Source organism: Cydia splendana, chromosome 7, assembly GCF_910591565.1.
Source record: "Cydia splendana chromosome 7, ilCydSple1.2, whole genome shotgun sequence".
In the NCBI taxonomy this organism is placed as follows: domain Eukaryota; kingdom Metazoa; phylum Arthropoda; class Insecta; order Lepidoptera; family Tortricidae; genus Cydia; species Cydia splendana.
The window spans coordinates 11,347,484-11,368,257 of NC_085966.1; the positions used below are offsets into that span (position 1 = coordinate 11,347,484).

Here is a 20,774-nt window from a genome sequence, read left to right on the forward strand (position 1 = left end):
GATAATTTGTCGTTGTGTTGTGTCTGATGAGAGCTAAGCTTACTCAAAGGTTTAGAGTTCCGATCAGATGGAGACGTTTTTAATAAGTTTAAAACAAATAAATAAATTAATGAGAAGTAGACACATAAAACATATGTTAGCAGCTACTATGACTCTTAGGCTTTGTAAGCCTGACTGAGCATCTAGGGTGATACCTATTTGTTTCGTGTTAATTAAAGCAAGTGACATAAACACCGTGAAGTAACTGCTAAGGTCAAAAAATGTAATAAAGAAAGCAAAGTAAAATTAAATGCTCCTGATACTCTGATAGAAACGGAATTGTACGTTTCGCCATGGTCTAATAAAACATGGTCTTCTATTCCCAGAGTGACACGGGCCTACGTCACAATAACATTGCCACTTTATTTCAACATAACATGTTACATGGGTACATTATACCTATGGTTAATAAGTTAAAATATTTATTTATAATTTTATAATTTTCATTTGTATGTATTTTATCTTAAATTTTAAAATAACACGTAATTTTTAATTATTTGTTAGCAATATCTTCCGATTCACGAAAGAAATTTCAGACGTTCGGGTAATTCTGTTTACATTACTGGCAACACAGGATAGCGCTGTCACATTTGACAATTCGGATCTAGATAACTTCATGCCCTGACCGTCATCCTTGTCGAACGCGTGTTAATTGTTATTTCCTTCTCGCTCAGTGTCAGCAGTCGCAGTGTTTTCCAAACTTTTCACGTCGTAAGCTTGGTAATTAATGTGTAACTGTGAACTAGTTTTTCAAACGTTTGTCTTGTATAGATAAATAAAGTTTAATTTAATACATTAAATTTGTTTTATTTTACTATGTTTCTACATGAATAACTTAAAATTAATGCCGTTATAATAATTTTCACCGTTGGTTAAAATTCTCCCACATTTTAAAGTTTGAGAACCTGTAAACAGCATGATGACGTAGGCCCGTGTCAGTTAGGTCATACGCGAATCTCGGAATAGAGTATCAGTCGGAGTATATTATTATACCATGCGTTTCGCAATCTAGTAGGTACGTAGTAGGTAGGTATGTACATACCTATACCGCGATGCGCGTAGGAAAAAGATTTTTTACCATTGCTAGCTTTATAGGTTCAAGCTTGAATAAAAAAACACCGCTTTCAATTTTGAGCACCAACAGGCACACATGTTCGAATTTTAAAGTTCATCGTTGCGTAACATCTCAAATTGGTGTGTGAATGACCCAGTCCGTCTACCGGTAAGGTGCAAGGTTTACCACAGTGTCGGGTTGCGACAGACAACTGTGTGAAATTCGTCAGGTTTCGATATATGACTTTGACAGCCGTGTCATATCCAGTCGATTTAAATAATATAAATGAATGAATGACTTGTAATTTATTAATGTCTTTGAAAATAGAGTGCGCATGTTTTGCATGCAACTATTAAGCATGGTGCCTACAATTTTTATCCAACTATTTATCGAGATGAACGCCGTGACGTGACGTAGCTAATCTTTATGAAGCTGGCAGGAGAATATTATCAATTTCAGAAGCTTGCGTCAGGTTAAATGGGTTTTTAATGCAGAGTACCTATTTCACTTAGGTATTTCTTATGCCCCAATTATTTCACAAAATAGCCTAGTATAAAACTCATTATTAAGATTGTGACACCGGTCGATTTCCAACTAGATACATGATGTGTTTTTAATGTCATTATGAAGTCAAATATCATGTCGGATTCTATAAGTACTTGATTTGAGCAAGAACTCGAACCCGCCTATGAATAACTTTATGCAATATTGCAACACGAATGCCTCGAGCCCACACAATGAGCAGAGTTCGTCAGTCTAAATCGACTGTAGATAAATTAATATAGTCACACGGTTATATGCTTTATGCCTTTAAATATAAGGCCAATGACTATTATATTTGCACTGAACAATGACAACGTGTAATGTCGAAATCGCTTTGAATTCGCTTTGACAACGCATTGAGGGTGTCTTACATAAAATCATGAGCAAAAAAATGACAATAGTGTTTGGTTCTGTCGATTTTATGCGTACTTCTGTTAATGTTTGTGGTTTTCTTTTTTTAGAAGAAGAAGAAGGTACTAATAGTATGTATTTACAATGTACTTAGTGGCAAGTCCTAGTTTTAATGTGGCAGGGTATTTATGACTGAGATAAGTTGTGTGGAATAGCCATAAATATTTTTTTTCGGTCGTGATACCGGAATATCAGTATTCTCCGTTAAAAAAATCGTGTTCACAAAATTACTTCACCATGCCACTTTTTTCCTATTTGAACGACGAAAAACGGAGATTAACTAAAACTGAACAGAATCAGGTATCGAACTAGCTAAATTTATCTTATTAATAATTGACAGATGTAAATAAGTCGCTCTAACACCTACTTGTCAAGACAGTTGCAAAATTAGTGGCAATCGATTAAGATATGTACTTACATTGGACTTTATTCCGACTAAAACAGGTTCATGCAGCATTGCAGCATAATAGAGGCCGCCTACATTGTTACACGAGTTACAATGTGTAAATAAATTAAAAATCATTTAGAACAAATCATTTTCTCTGACGACGACTCGAATCTTAAAATGATTTTAATTAGGTACTTACTTCGCTTATTGGTTCACGTTTCACGTAAATTGTTTGGAAAATCTATAAACCACATTCCAATAATAAGGTAGTTTGGGTAGGTTTAGGTACTTTATCTTTGTGACACGCACAATATCGTCATTTTTTAAACCGAACTTATGTTTTACGTGTCCATTCAAAAAAAGTAGTGCCACAGGAACTCTCAAGTACTTTTTCACGTGTAATTTACTCGTACTTCATGTGTTTGTGTAGGTATAGGTAAATGGAATAATTTTACATTGATTTTTAAATATATTGGTCTAGCAGCTCGTATGTAATTTCGGTCCTCAACGGACGTGACAGACTAGTTTTTGTATTGACTTGATATCTCAGTCGTGGACAAAGCTGCATTATTGGCATTCCTGCGCGGCAAACGAGCCTTGCGCTGAAGCAAGGTCGCGAGTGAAGGGGAACTACTGAAACTATGCCTTAACCTTATATCTAGGGGACATTAACCAGTGCAATGTAAATGTAATGTGATATACTCTTCTTTCTATCGCTTACTCGTTTGCATAAGACATAATTCTAATGTAAGAGCAGGGAGCAGAGCGCTGGCGCCCTTATGCGGCGACTTCCAAACCGTAACCGTAAGTCATGGTTCGATCCCCTGCTCATACCAATAAGTTTTAGGCACAGTGTTTGAAAGTAAGTACATTATATTTTGTTTTATCCTCTCTAGCGGCCCACCACACTCGTATCAAAAAAAATTACAATCAAATTTAAATCAATGAGATTAAAAACAGAATGTTTTAAAATTGAAAAAAAAAACAAAAGCAACTCTGTTCCATTTAGTAATTATTTAAATTTCTTTGTAGGTTGTTATTAGTGCTAGTATTAGGACAGTGAACCTCAAGAGGTTATACCTATTTAAAGTAGTTTCAACTTACCTATTGAATCTTTTAGAGATGCTGATTTATTATGCTGTCTGTTCTGTTAAGATGTTGAGCTCTTACTCTGACTTATAAACGTTCAACTAGCTGTTATTGGCAGATGCTTCCTCTAATATTAATGGGCTCAACAGGTTCCAAGCCGCTTTGAACACAACTATTAGCGCAACACCAAATTATGAGGATTCGGTATTTTGAACACATGTTTACAGCAACAGTTCATTTTGTATTGGAAATGGGGATCTTGGCACTGAAAGTGTTAAGAAATTTTTGCACATATGAATGTTTTTTTCCTCCGTCACTTGATGAAAACAGAGACAATCAGTTATCAGTTTAACGTTATTTTTTTACAAACTTTTGTCTGAACAATTATTTTCAAAATTAGTAGGTATAATGTTACTTATTATACGTCGCATAACCACTAACTAAGCCTTCATTACTATATGTTTGTCCAATATGACACATTCTCTACAAACATAATGTCTAAAACCTAGCTCATGTACCTATATTTTAAAGAAAATTTATACGATTGCTTAGTTAATTGGCGAACTCGCTATTTAGAAAGATGATCATTAACATCATTAAATAACCAAAGACTGGACGGTTGACCGGTCCGACGCGTACTCGTTCGACGGGTCCAACCGTTAAGATTCCTACACGTCGCCTAAATATGTATGATGGCCGCCGAATGCAAATTAGCATGTTTCTAGGCGGAGCGATGTGACAAAGGTTGAAAGGTGATAACCAATTGACGGGAGAGAGTCTGTGAAATCTAAGTAAACTGAGGGCTTCCGTGGCTGAGTCTATTTATAACTGAAACGATTTTTTGTAGCTACAGTCAACATAGTTTAAGTATAACGACTTCGCTTGAAAGACAATCTCATTGATGTCGTAATAAACGGGTTTCCCTGTATGTAAGCTTCTAAAGCTTACTTTGTAGAAACAAGGTAACTGCCAACATTATTACATTGTACAACGGGACTTAATCGCGTATTTAAGTTTGAAGATTTACCTCCGACGTTTCGAGGACGGCGTTGTCCCCGTGGTCTCGGAAAAGACTTAAATAGGTACGCACGCGATTAAGTCCCGTTGTACATTTTAATAATGTGTAAAAATCATGGAAGTTTAAATCAGAACTTCCAACATGTTAAGCTTAAATGAAACATTGAACATAGGTACCTAAACTATAAGTAGCTTATAGACTTCAACAACCTCACACTCAAAACCTGAGAATATGATTATAACTTGTTATTCATGCTATAAAATCTTGTTCAGGTCCGTTAGATCAATAGAAATCTGCATTATTTTGCGTAAACCAATGTTCCGATATACGTTAACCTAATTTTATTGATAATTAACACGACTAAAGTACACATAACAGGACTACAGTTGCAGATTCCAAGATTTTCTAAAGTGTAACGTTATCCGAATTAATATGAACATTTTTGTTCATATAAAATGGTACTGCCTTCATAATGAATTAATATAATACCTACAATTAACTTTATTTATAAGGTCAACAGGGATAAATGCGTCAGTTAAATGTGCGTACAATCTTGTAATTATTACAAAAAACTGCGTTTATCCCGACATACGCAATTTACCCGGCTGACATTATGTACAATGTGTAAATTCTGCAGTTAACGATGATTTACTTATTGTCCGCACATTATTTCGCTACGCGCTGCGAAGACTCGAATGTCAAGGCTAGCTATTCATAGTCTACGTGAATCATGCATTGATAACTATAGTTCCACATTGTTGCACTATCTTTTATGACATGTTTTTTACTTTAAAAATAAAGTAAGTAGTCTAAGTAGTATAAGATGGGTTTCAGAAACATTTAGAAGTACAAATCTATTGATATTTTTGTGTTACGAGAAATAGTCATACTTACTTATTAAAATGTATAAGTAACTTATTTAATTAAACTATGGAAGAATTTAGGCTCAATTACACCTTAATACATATAGGAAAAAAATACACTTTATTTAAATTCTGTATAACTTTACATACTGTTGCCGTTGCATTTCCAGTAAGCATTTGTTAGACAACTTTCTCACAACTGTCATCATTAAAGAAGTCGAATTTACCTCCGGGGCGATGAGGCGGGGTCTGCCTATTATACAACACGCCAAAAGATTGTCCAATCTGCTAAGAGACTTGCCGAAATGGAATTTCTTAAAATAAAAGCCACGTGCTCATTGCCAAGTTTAATCAATTGAAATTGATTCATCTAGCCTTAGAGTTAAGGGTGAGTTTGGTCTGTGTTTGGTGAACAATAAATTTGTATAAGTGTCACGTTGAGTTAGTAAGACGGACCAGGAAGCACGGATTCTGTCTGGATAATCGAATTCATTAGCGGCCTTTGTGCTGCAAATAGTGCGGAAGGGTTACCCTCACAAGTTTAATATTAAACGAACTGATGCTGTAACCTGTTTTACGTGTAACAATTTAATTTATCACTGTAATAAACACATTTATAAATAGCGTCTAAAAAAGTCGAAGTTTGTATCTAAAAGTTATTGAACAAAATAATACCTAAGTACATGAAACTCCTAAATCCTCCTAAAAATGTAGCAAAAAATAATTAACTACATGTTTGCAAATTGTCAAGTAACAAAAAACTTTATTTGTTTTTATATCAGTAATTACAAAAGCAAAAACTACGAAAAGCATTTTAATAAAAAAAATAAAAAATAAAAAGCAAAAAGATAATCGCGATCCTGCCAGGATTCGAACCTGGAATCTTCTGATCCGTAGTCAGACGCGTTATCCGTTGCGCCACAGGACCTGTTAGTAGACGGCGCAAAATTACGTTCTAGTACAACACAGTGTTACGTCACCCCGACAGTGATAGCGATAATGTAGGCACCAGTAGGCGCATAAAATGTAAACAGGCCTTTGTTGCTGCTAATTTTGTGGTTGACAGCGGGTATAATATAGTCGCGCTTTTTTCGTCTATCTTGTCCGTCAGTTTCTAACAAGTATGTATATGTATTATGTACTTACCTACTTGAGTGCGAGAGTGACGCATGACAACACGTGCTGGTATTTATTTTATAGATTAGGTTTTCTATCTTATCACTCAGTATATGTAATTCCATTCAGTAGAAAATAGGAACAACAACTTTTATTAACATTAAGTTGAGATGTACGTGTAAGTGTAAAGCGAAGCTTAGACTAGACTTGGCTTATGGGGAAAATACAATTGAAAAAATTCCCAGCTTACAGCAGTATCACAATACATTGCTGGCGTAAAACACCACTCAAACAACTTCTTTTTATTTCCAACCAAATTTTTACTGTACTCGGAATTCTTAAATCAGGGCCATTTACTTAAACAAGACTAAATAATGCCCGTTTATAACTCTGTCAAAATCAATTAATAACTGAAAATAAAGTCTACACTCATGTGTTAAGATTAATACCTAAATAGGGTATATTTTGGACACTAAGCATTAGCATTCAAAGCCTGCCTTAAAGATTTCTCTAACAGCGAATACGTGTGGAAACGCTAAAGACTGGACGTCGAAAGCGCTGCGCGTGACCCGCTTCGCTGTAACGGACTAGTAACCGTTGTACGCACACACTAGGGTTGGCAAACCGATTATAGCGACATGCGAAGCTGTTGGATATAATACCTGGATGAGTATTAAGTATACTTAATTATAAATATTGTAAAATAAAGATGTAACTATAGGATTAACTAAAGAAAAACAAAGGAGCCGTCCATTTTACTAACATAGTTTGATTCTTTCCCATTCACTCTTGCCCTTTAAGTATATGATAATGTATCAATATTTATACCAGTTCACATTCATAATTAATATGACAATATCACCGCAATCGAAAACCGGGAAGTGGTAGTAGATCCAGTTTCATTTAATTAATGTGATTTTAGATTGACAAGAACTCGTAAAACTGCTTATATTTATTTTAGTAGCACGTAAAAAGCCATACCTAGTGTAAAACAGTTATATAAGACAAATAGAGCTAATTGACAGTTAACGCTGAGGCAGTAACCGGCCATATGTAGATGGCATCGTTGCGTGGCGTGTAAGGTGACCTCAGACTAATTGTAAGTGCTAATATCTTAGACATTCGTAAATTTGCAATTTCGGTTCCATCAGCTAATGGGTAGCGCTGATCTGATGTTGGATCAAAATTTATGAGAATTGGTTAAGAATTAATCACAATGTTTAAAACCCTTGAAATTAAAGCAGTTATATTACCCTCTCAAAAACAAGATAGGGACAGGTACAAGACATAGTACTGTTTTTATATGAATATTTGATCTTTCACACTCCTACATTTCTAACACGGAATACTATCTGACAAAAAACCTTTGTTTTCGTGAAATTTTAGGCATTTAGAGTAATTAAATTGTATAAAAAGATGAAGTAACCCTCTAACCCAAAATTTTGCGAAATAGATTATAAGGCCAGTGGCTTTCCACAGCTCGTAAGGTCACTTGTGGTTTGGATTGACAAAGATTAAGACGGCACAGAAAGTACCATACAAAACACCTTTATTTATACCTACTACTTAGACTACTTACATATTTGCTATCATTACAGTATTTATTTTATTTTTCTAATTTATTTCACAACATTTATAAGCCATTTGCTTTGATTACGTCCAGACATTTCGTAATTATACCTTTGAATTTACTTACTTGGTTGGCATAGAAAAGGCCGCAGACGTCTGACCTTACCTTAGAGACGTTGAATTAAATATTTATTGGATCTTGGTTTCTAAACAAGTCAAAAGGTAACACTCGCAATCAAATACTAGCCAATCATTCCTCCGTCAGAGCAATGGAATAGGAAGATAAGAAGATATATTATACCTTTATACATAGTTATTAAATTATTATTTGGAACTGGAATCTTGTTTTATCTCTGAAAACATCAAAATATCTAAAATATGAAACTTGTTTTAATTTTTGGGAGAAATTATGATGTGAAAAACAAATCCTGTTTTGACTTTACAATGTTACCTAAATATTAACAAGTATGTTTAGAAAAGAGCGTTTACCATCAAGGTAATATGCTAAGTATGTACTTTAGATCATCCACGGGTATAGTCTTCGTAGTTTTCTTAACTCGCTTCAGCGTATTGTTGCAATCACGATGCTCAGAGATTTGCAGTTTACAAACTCCGTTCTAGCAAGCAATTAGCTTTGAACGAGTAACCAGCTTGCAATTGTGTCGATGCACATGAAATTTGCTTAAATACACGCAAAGCTGATTTTGAATCATGTCAGAACTGGATAAATCCCTCCGGCGGTTTAGCCGCAAACAGCTAACTACTCGTAAGTTACGCAAATAGTTGTCAGAAAATTAGTAAGTAATTTATTTACTTTATAGAAAATTATTTTCATGTTTCGCATGCAATTGCTATCAAAACAAGAAGTTTGGGTAGGGACTTAAAAATAGTTTTGATATTTAGGTATAAACCAACACTTTTAAAAATGTTTATCACATATTTGCGATTAATTTTGCGAGCCACTAAATAAAAAGTGTTTCGGTCTTGACTTGACGGTGATCCAGTCGCCTGTTTGAATGGTAAATGAGTACACAAATGTGTTTTTGTGATAATAGTTATAGAAGTTTACATACGTTCAAAACGTCAATCTACTTAATACGAGATTGTAAATATAAATAAAGTTATCCGACAGAATTTAGCAGAAGCACGTGCTTAAAAATTGATAAAAATTAAATAAGTACACGTACAATATATGTGTGATATATGATACACATGTCAGCACATTGTCTGTAACAACGTGCCTCTTTAGCGATGTCAGGAGACTGAAAGTACATATACATAATAAGTAATAATATACACATATTTATGCATAAAGCATTAGGTACTATCTTACTTTCGCATTTTGATAAACTTTTACTACGAAACGAACATGATAAATAATTTTACTACATTCATAGATTACTTAGCTAAACATCGATAGATTACCTTAATCTATCGATATTTTGGAAATGCTATCCGTGAAGATATTGCTACTTATTCTACCCTACAATGTTAAAGAAAACGTTTTATTTGTTTGATCAGGAACGAGCCTTAAGTAAATACATATTACCTTTGTGTTATAAAAGAAAATGTTGGTTTTTCAATGAAAAGAAAACAAAATGCACTGTAATGGACTTGGTATCTGAGTCGTTACAAGTCATCGAACCCGACTCTAGCTCGTTCATCGAATCAGTACGATTTTATCTTACTCTACTTGTTTTATTTTATGAAAATCTACGTAGAAACAAATACATAGTATAGGAACTAATGTTTAGTTTTCATTTTATAATCAGTAAGTACTATAGTTTGTTTAGAATAGATAACATGTATTTTATGTATTTTCTAATAATAATGAAGTATACTTCTATTTTTGAGTCTTAATAATAGTGAGAAGATTTTGCTTAAATGTTGAGTATTTAACTTTAAAAAAACTGACTTAGGGATTTTAACATTTGACATTTATACTAGGTATATGAAGAGTCATAACACTATTATTTATAATTTATAAGTAATTTTGAAAATCCGATACTGAGGTAGAACTTATTGGCTAATGTCTGTGAAAACCAATATTAATTAATTTTGAGAAACATTATATATCGACCTTCACAGATGTGGCTTTAGTGCATGCAACCTTATACCTACTTGATTTACGCCCCTAAGTATTAGCTACACATCTCAATCAAATTACCCGTCATAGATAACTGTCCGTAAATGCAGTTTCTAGTAACATTATTCAGTAAGAACCTTACGTTAAAGCGCATAAATATGGACCCTTGTATGAACAAGAATTGTGTCCACAAGGCATGAAGCTAGGAGTAATTAACAAGCATGCTCGATCCACTCGGCCGATCGCCAGCAAGTTTCTTTGACGAGAATTCTGAGATAGAAAATTAGCAAACTGTAGCGGTGACTTCGTGTAATAAGGTACGGAGATAACGAGTTGAAGGCTTAATGGTTGAGGGAACTTTGATAACGTAGGTTAGCTTAAAGGGATTGTACTTATATAAAATTGTAAAACGAAACATAATATCAAACATCTAAACAAAGTAACCCTTGTTCATTGCTCACGAGTGCGTATCTAAGGGGTAATGTACCGTAACATGGGGTGAGTAGGGACAAAACTGACATTCAAACCTCGATAACATTTTATGCAAACTTAGTTTTAGACTTAGGCTAAATGTTCCGGCCGTTTGTATTTTAGTTTTTTTATGATTTTAGGTAGTTCCATTTCATAACTTTAACGATAAACACAAAATCCCTCCTCACCCCGTAGTCCCTCGTAGTTGGGGTGAAATGGGATTAAATACAAAAGGTGATTTTGAAACGTTGTTGAATCGTTTTTTTTTATTATGAATATTACTATAGCTCCATTTGTAATAGGAATACATTATTTATGTAGCAGTAGCCTTTAAAAACCATCTCACCCCCCCTGTCATCCCTTCTCTCCCCATTCATAACCCGACTCTCCTCGCAATCCCTACTCATCCCATTTTACGGTATATAAAAGTTTCATTTATGTTAGCACTTTGCTCCATGAAAACCAAGAAATATGTAGGGTATAAGAAATAAATAAGGTTGAATTAGTTTAGGGTTGATAAGCATCGATCTCGCTGTCTAGGATTAAAAAAAACCAGTTCATTTCAATGTTAGACAACAAATGCGTCGCTTTTAACTTCAAACTCTGGTAAATCCAACTGTCAGATTATGTGATTTTGGTATTAAGAAAAGGGAATAGGGTAGATATTTGCTGAGAGGGTCGAATGGATTTACCCGAGTTTGAAGTTAAGCGGCACAAATATTAGACCTTGAATTACCTACCTTGAGAGGGCCTTGGGTAAGGGCTAAGACACAATTATTATTAGGACGTAAATAACGTGATTACGTGGATGGCCGGCAGCCGGCAGGCTTTAAATTACGTGTCGAAACGGAATAATGGAACGTGACCAAATCTTTGTCCATGAGTAAACATTTGAGAATTTAAACAAGTAGATTTCATTTATGTTTTAATTATTTATAAGGATGAATCTCATAGAACCGTCTTTAGACAGCTAAAGATGTTTCTATGAATACAATTATGAATTGATATTGGTATTTATGTTCCAATGAGTCAACGATTTATGTAGGTATATTTCAATGGAGATGCGTATTGAAATTATCATATTGGCTTATTCAATAAATTATGCTGGAAGTGTGTCTAACCATAAACATTTACCAATATGCATTAGGATGTTCAAATAGCGATTTCCGTCGGTTCTGTGTCTGTGTTTTCGATTAAAATTGTTTCAAAAGGGTTTGGATAAAACTCAAACATACGTGGTTTGACTAGGTACGTATTTATTTAAGTTCAGACAGGATTTCGATGTCAGGATTGCGGTTGAATAGACGACAGTAAACAGGTTTTATTTAAATACCTAATAAGAGATTTTGAAAAATAGTAAGTTTAATATGAAACGAAAAAAAATTAAATTATTAATATGCTATATAGTTGCTACAATATAAATAAAACTGTTAGGTACATACCTATTTGCTGTGACTATTTTTTTAAGTGTTATTCAATAAAAATACATTTTAGAAAAATAAGTCACAGCAATTGTTTACCCTTCTTCTATTGCTAAAAAATGAGATAGGTATACCTACCTATATAATAGTACCTAAAGTGTCATTCTATGGAACTTGCTAACTATGTAAACAAACCGCCATATTGAAATTGTCTCTGAATGATGAATTTACTAGGTGACTTTTGTTTACATAGTTAGCAAGTTCCAATGAGATAGTAGAAGTAGATACTTCAAATTTTCGCTGTTTGCAACTTCGCAGATTAACGTGGTAGTTTTTACCCCTGCTCCTAAGTAGCAGTACCCACCTCTTCCAATATTTCTTTGAATTTGTAATAAAATACTATCCATTAACGGCTTAAAATGATAACACGTCGCATAAGCTCATAACAGGTACTCAACGGGCAACGTCTGTTGCGTTTCCTAGAACAGTGTGATAATGCAGATTTTACATAAATGGAGATAAAAGGGGTGCACTCAACCGCGTCGTGAGTGGCCGGGTAGGGGGGGAGGGGGAAACCGGTCCAGCCTCATCACGAGATGCTCCCTGCCGGCGGATTCCACAAAAACTGTAAACGTTAGCTTTGACTTTGACGCGTGTTTTTGTTTCCGACTGGATAAGATTGAGAAATGAGTACGGTAGTTTAGTAATATCAATTAGTATATTTTAGTATGAACCTAGAACGCTTCAGGTTACAAGTGTTACAACCTAATCTTACACTTTTCTGTTGTTCAAGGCGCTAACGCTACTGGCATGCAGATATCGTTCTTTTCAAAACCGGCAAAATGATGCCGTTTGTCAAACGTTACATTAATTATTGTTCTAAAGGTATTTTTAATTGAAACAATATTGTTGTTTTGTAGCTCTTATAAAGGTACCTATGTCTACTTAACTTTAAGTCACAAGGAAACGCACAACTTGACTTGTATGGTATGGCGCAAAATTTGCATTTAATATTGACTCGAGTGCTTACATTAAGCTTTCAAAGAATAGCTTAACTGGCCAGGTAGTAAAGTTGACTTTAAGCTGTGCCGACGTTTCACGATTTCAATATAAAGGCTGTTCTTGTTTGCCTTCAGACTGCAGTTGTACACGATGATGATATTAATTAAATATTATTATTTTGCTTTCTGAAATTGTAATGTACAGTAGAGTTGTGCCAAATTTGTAAAAAAAAATCGCATCGTACGATAATCTAAAAGGGATAAAAAATACACATAGTGACCTAAAATATATCCTTTTTCTAGCAATAACGTAAAGAACGCCCGAGGAACCGAGTATTTTTGATAACAAAAAAATGAATCATAAGGAAACAAGTGGCATTAAAGCGCGTTGATGTCTTCGCTTCAATAGCGTTTTTCCGAAGCTCTACGTGTACACTTAAACCGGTGTCGCTCTAACACCTTATACGAGCTGTCAAACTAAGCATACAGTTAATATTAAAACGACCAGGTTTTTAAGGGTTGGGAGCTTTTTACGAATCGTATACCCATCCTTAGTCCGGTTTCAAATCTCGTTCTGCGTACACGGAAATGTTGTAAAGCGCGCATAAAAATCTTACCGGAAGAAAGTTGTGTACGAAAGCGGTCCCGAGAGATCGGAATTTTGGCCGAACACGTATTACTGACACAGAGGCGCGCCCACCTGCCCACCACACCTGAACCAAAAGTGTGTCAACAACTGACTCTTCGAACTCCGATCAGGAACTTTCACATCACCTTAAGTAAGTTTTAAAGGGAGTTGAGAAACGTTTTAGAATTCTTACCGTTTTCTGAGCAGGTCCGTGAAATCCGTAACACTATCAGGGGTTTGAGGTGAACGTACTAGCACAGTAACACTACACTGCACGGAGGCACTGTCACATGTTCGCCGCCGGCGCGCGAGACGGCCAGGTCAGCACTGAGCGAGGCTTTCTTCGAGGCGTACGCGCAGGTAAGACGGTACACGCACACAGGCAAAACTCGTTTGTGTTAGTTGGGTAGTTGCTCCGTTCATTTGGATATTAATTAATCTATCCCATGGTCTAATAAAACATGGTCTTCTATTCCCAGAGTGACACGGGCCTACGTCACAATAACATTGCCACTTTATTTCAACATAACATGTTACATGAGTACATTATAGCTATGGTTAATTAAGTTAAAATATTTCTTTATAATTTTATAATTTTCATTTATAATGTATTTTATCTTAAATTTTACAATAACACGTCATTTTTAATTACTCGTTAGCAATATCTTCCGATTCACGAAAGAAATTTCAGACGTTCGGGTAATTCTGTTTACATTACTGGCAACACAGGATAGCGCTGTCACATTTGACAATTCGGATCTAGATAACTTCATGCCCTGACCGTCATCCTTGTCGAACGCGTGTTAATTGTTATTTCCTTCTCGCTCAGTGTCAGCAGTCGCAGTGTTTTCCAAACTTTTCACGTCGTAAGCTTGGTAATTAATGTGTAACTGTGAATTAGTTTTTTAAACGTTTGTCTTATATAGATAAATAAAGTTTAATTTAATACATTAGAGTTGTTTTATTTTACTATGTTTCTACATAAATAACTTAAAATTAATGCCGTTAAAATAATTTTCACCGTTGGTTAAAATTCTCCCACATTTTAAATTTTGAGAACCTGTAAACAGCATGATGACGTAGGCCCGTGTCAGTTAGGTCATACGCGAATCTCGGAATAGAGTACCAGGTGGAGTATATTATTATACCATGATCTATCCTTACTCCGTTTTTTTAAGATGCCATTTTTTCTAACCTCAAAAGTAGTGGTAATTTACTTTTTCTTCCGAAATGCATAATGCAATGCAAATGCTTCCTATGATATCTTATATTGCGATATGTAAACGACACTGTAATTCAGTGCATAATTTTACAGGGAAAAAAGTTACCACTAGTTTTGAGGTTATAAAATTTCTAATCTGAAAAAAAAACGGGGTATATTTAGAAAACACTATAAGCGCTTGTTAAATACAGAGCCCTAATTTTTGTTCTATTCGCAATTCGTAGGTATTTGTAAGGAAAAGAGCGTCCATATGCTACAGACAGATTGTGATCAGGCGGGCCGTATGCATGTCTGCCTCCAACGTGGTATTAAAATGGCAGGTAATACCTATTTATTTTGTTTTTTTAAGAAAACGGAATGTTATTTAAGATCTTTTCTTACAATTCGGATAAGTAGGTATCTTTTAATAACATATTAACTCACATTTATAGACGGATTATTTACGACGGATTTATTTTAATTTATTTTATTTCTAATAAATTCGCGATAAATGTGAGTTAATAGGTATGTGTTCAAAACGCGAAAGTTTTAAATATTATATTCTTAAATAATATAACTAAGTACCTGTAGCTACAATGCGATTTCCTATAGTTTATGATAGACATTTGGTATTACGTTTCCCTAGTCTGTCTGTCTGTCGGGTCTGTCCGTCCATGCTCACTAACCGTTACCTATTTTCCCCTACACGTTCCTAAAGTGCGGATGTTTTTCTTTTACTTTAACCCCATAGGGTTGTGAGGTGTCGTTGGAAAGGTCTTTCAAAACGAATAGGGGTCTTCAGGAACCATTATTGTGAATGTTTAGGGAAATAATCGGTCCGAAAAGGAAAAAGAATGCACCCTTCCCCCCATTACCATTAACATTTTCCACTAAACTTTAGAACCATGGTTCAAAAAAATATGAAAAAAAATTATGAGAGTTAAGAGCATTTACAAATTTGTACCTATGGGAATTCTTTTTGACTCCTAACTTTTATAACAAGTCAAAATAAAAAAAAGTAAAACGAAGGGGTACCTATTAATGTTAATACAATATCCAGAGAGGAAAATTAGGAATAATGTTTGTATGGAGAAGGGGTTGTCCCCTTTCCTCTTAAGTAGATGTTATAACATATTCTTTCATATTTACAAACGACGACGCTTCCCCGCTCCACCACTACACGCTCACTCCCATAGCGACATCACTCATACATGCACAGCGTAGACGCGTGCTACATGATAATAAAGAGTCCTCCCATTGCACACTTATACATCTATATACATTACAGAAATAAATATTATAATTATAAATACAGAAAGTAATCTGTCCATCTGTCTTGTATTTTCATGGCCAAACTATTGAATGAATCGTATTAGGGGGATCACTCCAGTAATTTTACGGACCGGAAGTTCCTTTGGCGAATTGAAAATTAATTTAGCTCATGTTTTTAGTTTAACGGATTTAATAATCATGAATGCCATGATTCTAGTATTATTTACGAAATGCTGCCCGATTCGAACTTTAAGATACGTTAAATATTACGTCTAGATACGATATGGATTCGATATTATGTCAGTGTCAAAAGTGACGTTTTTGTTTGAAGAAACCATGAAGTTATATTGTTTAAACTGGAGCGAGATGTCACTTTTTTTGCCATACTAATTTGAACCTTATCACCGAGACAGAATGTTGTTCGTACCAGACTAGAGAAAACGGTCCACATGAGATAGAAAAACCCGAGCCCTGTGTCTCACTCGCACATGTTGCCAATATTAAAAAGATACCATTGTGGTAGAAATTATATCAATATACTACTGAAATTTATTACCTTTTTATACTATTTTAGTGCTATATTCCAATTACAGTTCTGATATCTTTTAAGTAATTTGTTAATTATTATGATGTTAATATTATTAACTGATTAAGCCAAGTATGTGCGCAACAAAAAAAAAAACAGTAAATTGAATATGGTAGAAATTGTAGTAACTTTGAATAATAATTGGTATCCCCAACTTGATGACGATTAGGGTGACCATGATGTCGGTACGATTTGGATCGGTCTTACAACATTGTTATTTCATACTTAATGTAAAAATAACTTTACCTAAATAGTATACTAATAAATAAATAAAGATATACTTATTTCGGCATGTTTAATTATTCGGTTCACGTAATGAAAGCTACATAATTGCCAAAAATTAAATCCGAAGTCCTTGGACATTACAGACTCATATTTATACATAATATTTAATTACTGGAACGTTAATTCTAACTATTTATATATATGTAATCGATTCTATATAGGTTGGGCCGACATTTCCGTCAGTATACAAAAGCGGCAAATTTGAAAATTTTGTTTCAATTACAGATCTACGATGACGCTTACGCTTAAAGAATAGCTAAAGTATGCAAAAGGGAAGTCATCACGTATATGAACACACCATGAGTATGATATTGATAGTGATAGGTGTTTTGTTAAATTATGAATTATGAAGAGCATAAATAGTGTAGAATGCCGGTTTACACAGTTAAATGTAAGTTTTTATTTCGTCGTGTGCTAATATTTTATCATTTTAGTCAATAATCAAGATAATTTCGTGTAAAAACATAAATTGTTACGCTACGCTAGGGCTTGACAAAATGACTAGTATCGATAACCAGTGGGCATAGTAATAATATAAATTTATTTGCGTTGCAAGTGTTGAAAGTAGGAATTAAATTCGCAACGAGTGGTGATAAATTAAAACACGACCGAAGGCAGCGTTTTTAATCGATACGATTTGCGAATTACCAAGTACAACTACAACGTTTTACCCGACCCTGGAAATCTGTCTCGCTCTCTCTTATAGCTGTCTTTGATAGAAATAAATAGAAATAGAAAATATTTATATGGCGTACAAAAACATACCTACATTACGGTAAGTACAACATAAAGTTAACAATACAGTAAACATACACCAAATAGGATGCCGCTCAGCATAATTAAGCAGTGTCTGTAAGACACTACGCTGGTTTTCACCCAATACGTACGATGGACGTACGGCGGACCACCTTCCTCACAATCAACCATGATCGCATTGATCGCGATCCAATACGCCCATCCCATCTGTAACAGCTTTTATAAAGACTAAAAGCTTTATAACGACTAAATTAAGTAAGGTTGTGTGAAGCGTTTTACAGAAGAGAAAAAAACTATATCCATCTCTTTTCTGGGGCAATTATACTAGCATAGGGAAAATACAGTATGATTCTCTCTGATTATGCACGAATGAGAAAAGATCCTGGCCAAACTATACATTCCATCTTATGCTAATATCCCACATTCATATGACTTATGGTCACCCTAATTAGAAAGAGATGGAGGGCTCAGGTTTGACCTCTCATGTGGACACACTTTTTGGCCAGTGTACACTATCCAGTTTACTCTCTACGTCCGTGGAAGAAACGTCACTTTTGACACTGACATATCTAATCCATATCGTATCTAGATCTAGACGTAACATTTGACGTATCTTAAACGTGTCTTAACGTTCGAATCGGGCCGCTAGAATCCAACAAGATATGTGACGTTCCACGGCAAAAGGTACCATTGCCCCGGCTGAATATTGGAGCGGCGTTAATAATAGCGTAAGCGCCAGCCGCCATAAGGTACCTTTTGCCTGGAACGTCACATATCTTTACTATTTCATATCTAGTGAATCTCTAATCGCACCGAAAATATCGTTATAATATGCTTTCCTTTCCGGCACAAGTATGTATGCACCTTTTACTAATGTTTTTTCTGTGGAGTTTTTATGAAAATACATTTTCTGGGTCGTTCTATACAAAGTAAATATTACTTATTACTACTGGTTTGAATTAAAAAAAATGTTTTTCCTATTTTCCTACTTACCTACTTGTAGGATTCCTGCATATTTATTTATTATCTTGGCATATCTTTTTAATAATATTAAAAAAAAAATATGACTATTTTAATTTAATGCTTTGCACAACCGTATCTTTCCTGGGCCTTGCTTGTGGTATTTGCAGTGAGGGAAAGAAAGGACAACTGCCGTATCCCACGCTGCTGGTGCTGTGGGCTTCAGTAATGCATAAAGATGCACTAGGAATAATGAACGCATGCAAAATGCATCAGTTTGTTCTGTTTCAGTTGAACTAATTCAAATTCTTGGAAATCGTATTAACTACAGAGACAAGGCAAGACACACTCTTGCGGTAGATGTCGCTAAGGGTCCCCTTGACCTATAATATGGTGGAAAGATTTGCTGGCTATGGATGAGGTCTTGGTGGCTCAGATGGCAGAGCACTGGAGTATCGATCCAGGGGTCGTGAGTTCAAGTCTCACCCAAGACAGTAATTTTTCCACTTTAGAATTTATTCTAAGCTTAAGGCAAGACAGTCTTTAATGTAACGGAGGCGCATCCAAACTGCGAGTAATATACATTTAATATCAAATCAAGGTAACATATTTAGAGTTTGAATGTGACTCATGGTAACATGACATATGTGATGCAGCCAGCTGTTGAGAAACATAGTCGAATAGTGCAAGGACCGTTGCCGGAGGCTCAAGAATGTGGAACTTTCCCCACACAGGCTCGTGACGTCACTCGTCACTGGTGAGTAAGCCGGAATCGGGGTTAGTCAGGTAGGTCTGGTTGGTCTGTTAACAGATGACATTTAGATAGAAGCCTTTTTTATTTTATTTAAGAATAAAAGGAATTTCTTTGGTGTAAGAGCGGGCGTAATGCCGGGAAATTGGAGACCAACAAAAATATGGCACGACGCGCGAAACTTGCGTCGGTAAATTTTTGCCTTTTTTTAAATTACTCTGAAAATATACTTTTGTTTCAAATTTTGCTTGTCAGATTCCTCGGCTATATCATTAATAGCTATTTTGTACTTACTAAAATTATGGTGCTAAGGTATGCAGCGTAACAATTATTTTTATAGGTCACTGAAAATAAATGAAAATTAGACACTATTTCATAACTTTTTTTTATAAAACAATACAGTGACATCGCCCGCGACGAGGATGTAGCAGTGACGCTGCAACAGTTGCACTGTTGTAATGGCCACCCGATACTCACCTTTAATATATATATCTTATTTTAGCGCTATTCCACCGCGCGGTTCATTCGGCAACTCTATCCCAAAAAAGTGTCTGCGTACCTACTATTTATTTACCTATTTTACAAAAACTGCCAGTATTATAACCCTGCAATTCCAACCTAAAGGTTAAAGGGAAAACTATATTGTTACTAACTATATTAACTTGACTGTACGTTGAGTTGTGGTCGTTATGGAGTAGGAACTATGTATATGTAATTTTATTCAAAAGCTACCGATATTTCGTACATACTTAGGTATGTTCCGACTTCCGAGAAACTTATCGGATAACCTCTGGTTTGGAAGCCGCATGCCTTACCGCTAGCACTAGTAGTGCTCTTATATTAAATACTTGCTCTAATATCGCTACTACATAAAGTACAATCGAGGCCCTAACATAAGTAACCACTTTGCTATACAGCTAGTGTGGCGTCGTGGGTACTTAGATTGGGGCACTTACTGTACAAGTGTACATTAAATACGAGGTCTTACAGGGGGATTACATTACGAAGAAAACAGTAGGTACCTACTATTATATTCCAACTCGGTCCATGATATTTTAGAAAAATATTTTTGGACAATAAACAATATCGATATCAGAGCTGATATTGAACCTCTTTGTAGTAATGGACTCTATTGAAAATGAAATATAATATTTTTTGCTCCTTATGACCTCAGGAATGCGTTGTTAAAATCTGTCGAATTTTAACAGCCCACTAAGGTACCTTCACCATAGAAGGCTCAGTTTTTAAGCTTGTTTTAAGGTTTAA

General features: G+C 35.0%; 1 protein-coding gene and 1 non-coding gene across 2 annotated transcripts in view; both read right to left on the minus strand.

Annotated features, from left to right (window-relative positions):
• LOC134792153 (uncharacterized) overlaps positions 1-14,037 on the minus strand; it is a 115,987-nt gene extending 101,950 nt beyond the window's left edge. Inside the window, exon 1 of the mRNA XM_063763374.1 lies at positions 13,891-14,037. The gene's annotated coding sequence lies outside the window, so the exon portion shown is untranslated. The remainder of the gene's footprint in view (positions 1-13,890) is intronic.
• Positions 6,261-6,333, minus strand: Trnar-acg (transfer RNA arginine (anticodon ACG)). The gene has a single exon. It is a non-coding gene; the product is annotated as a tRNA-Arg (tRNA).
• Positions 14,038-20,774: the final 6,737 nt, after the last annotated feature.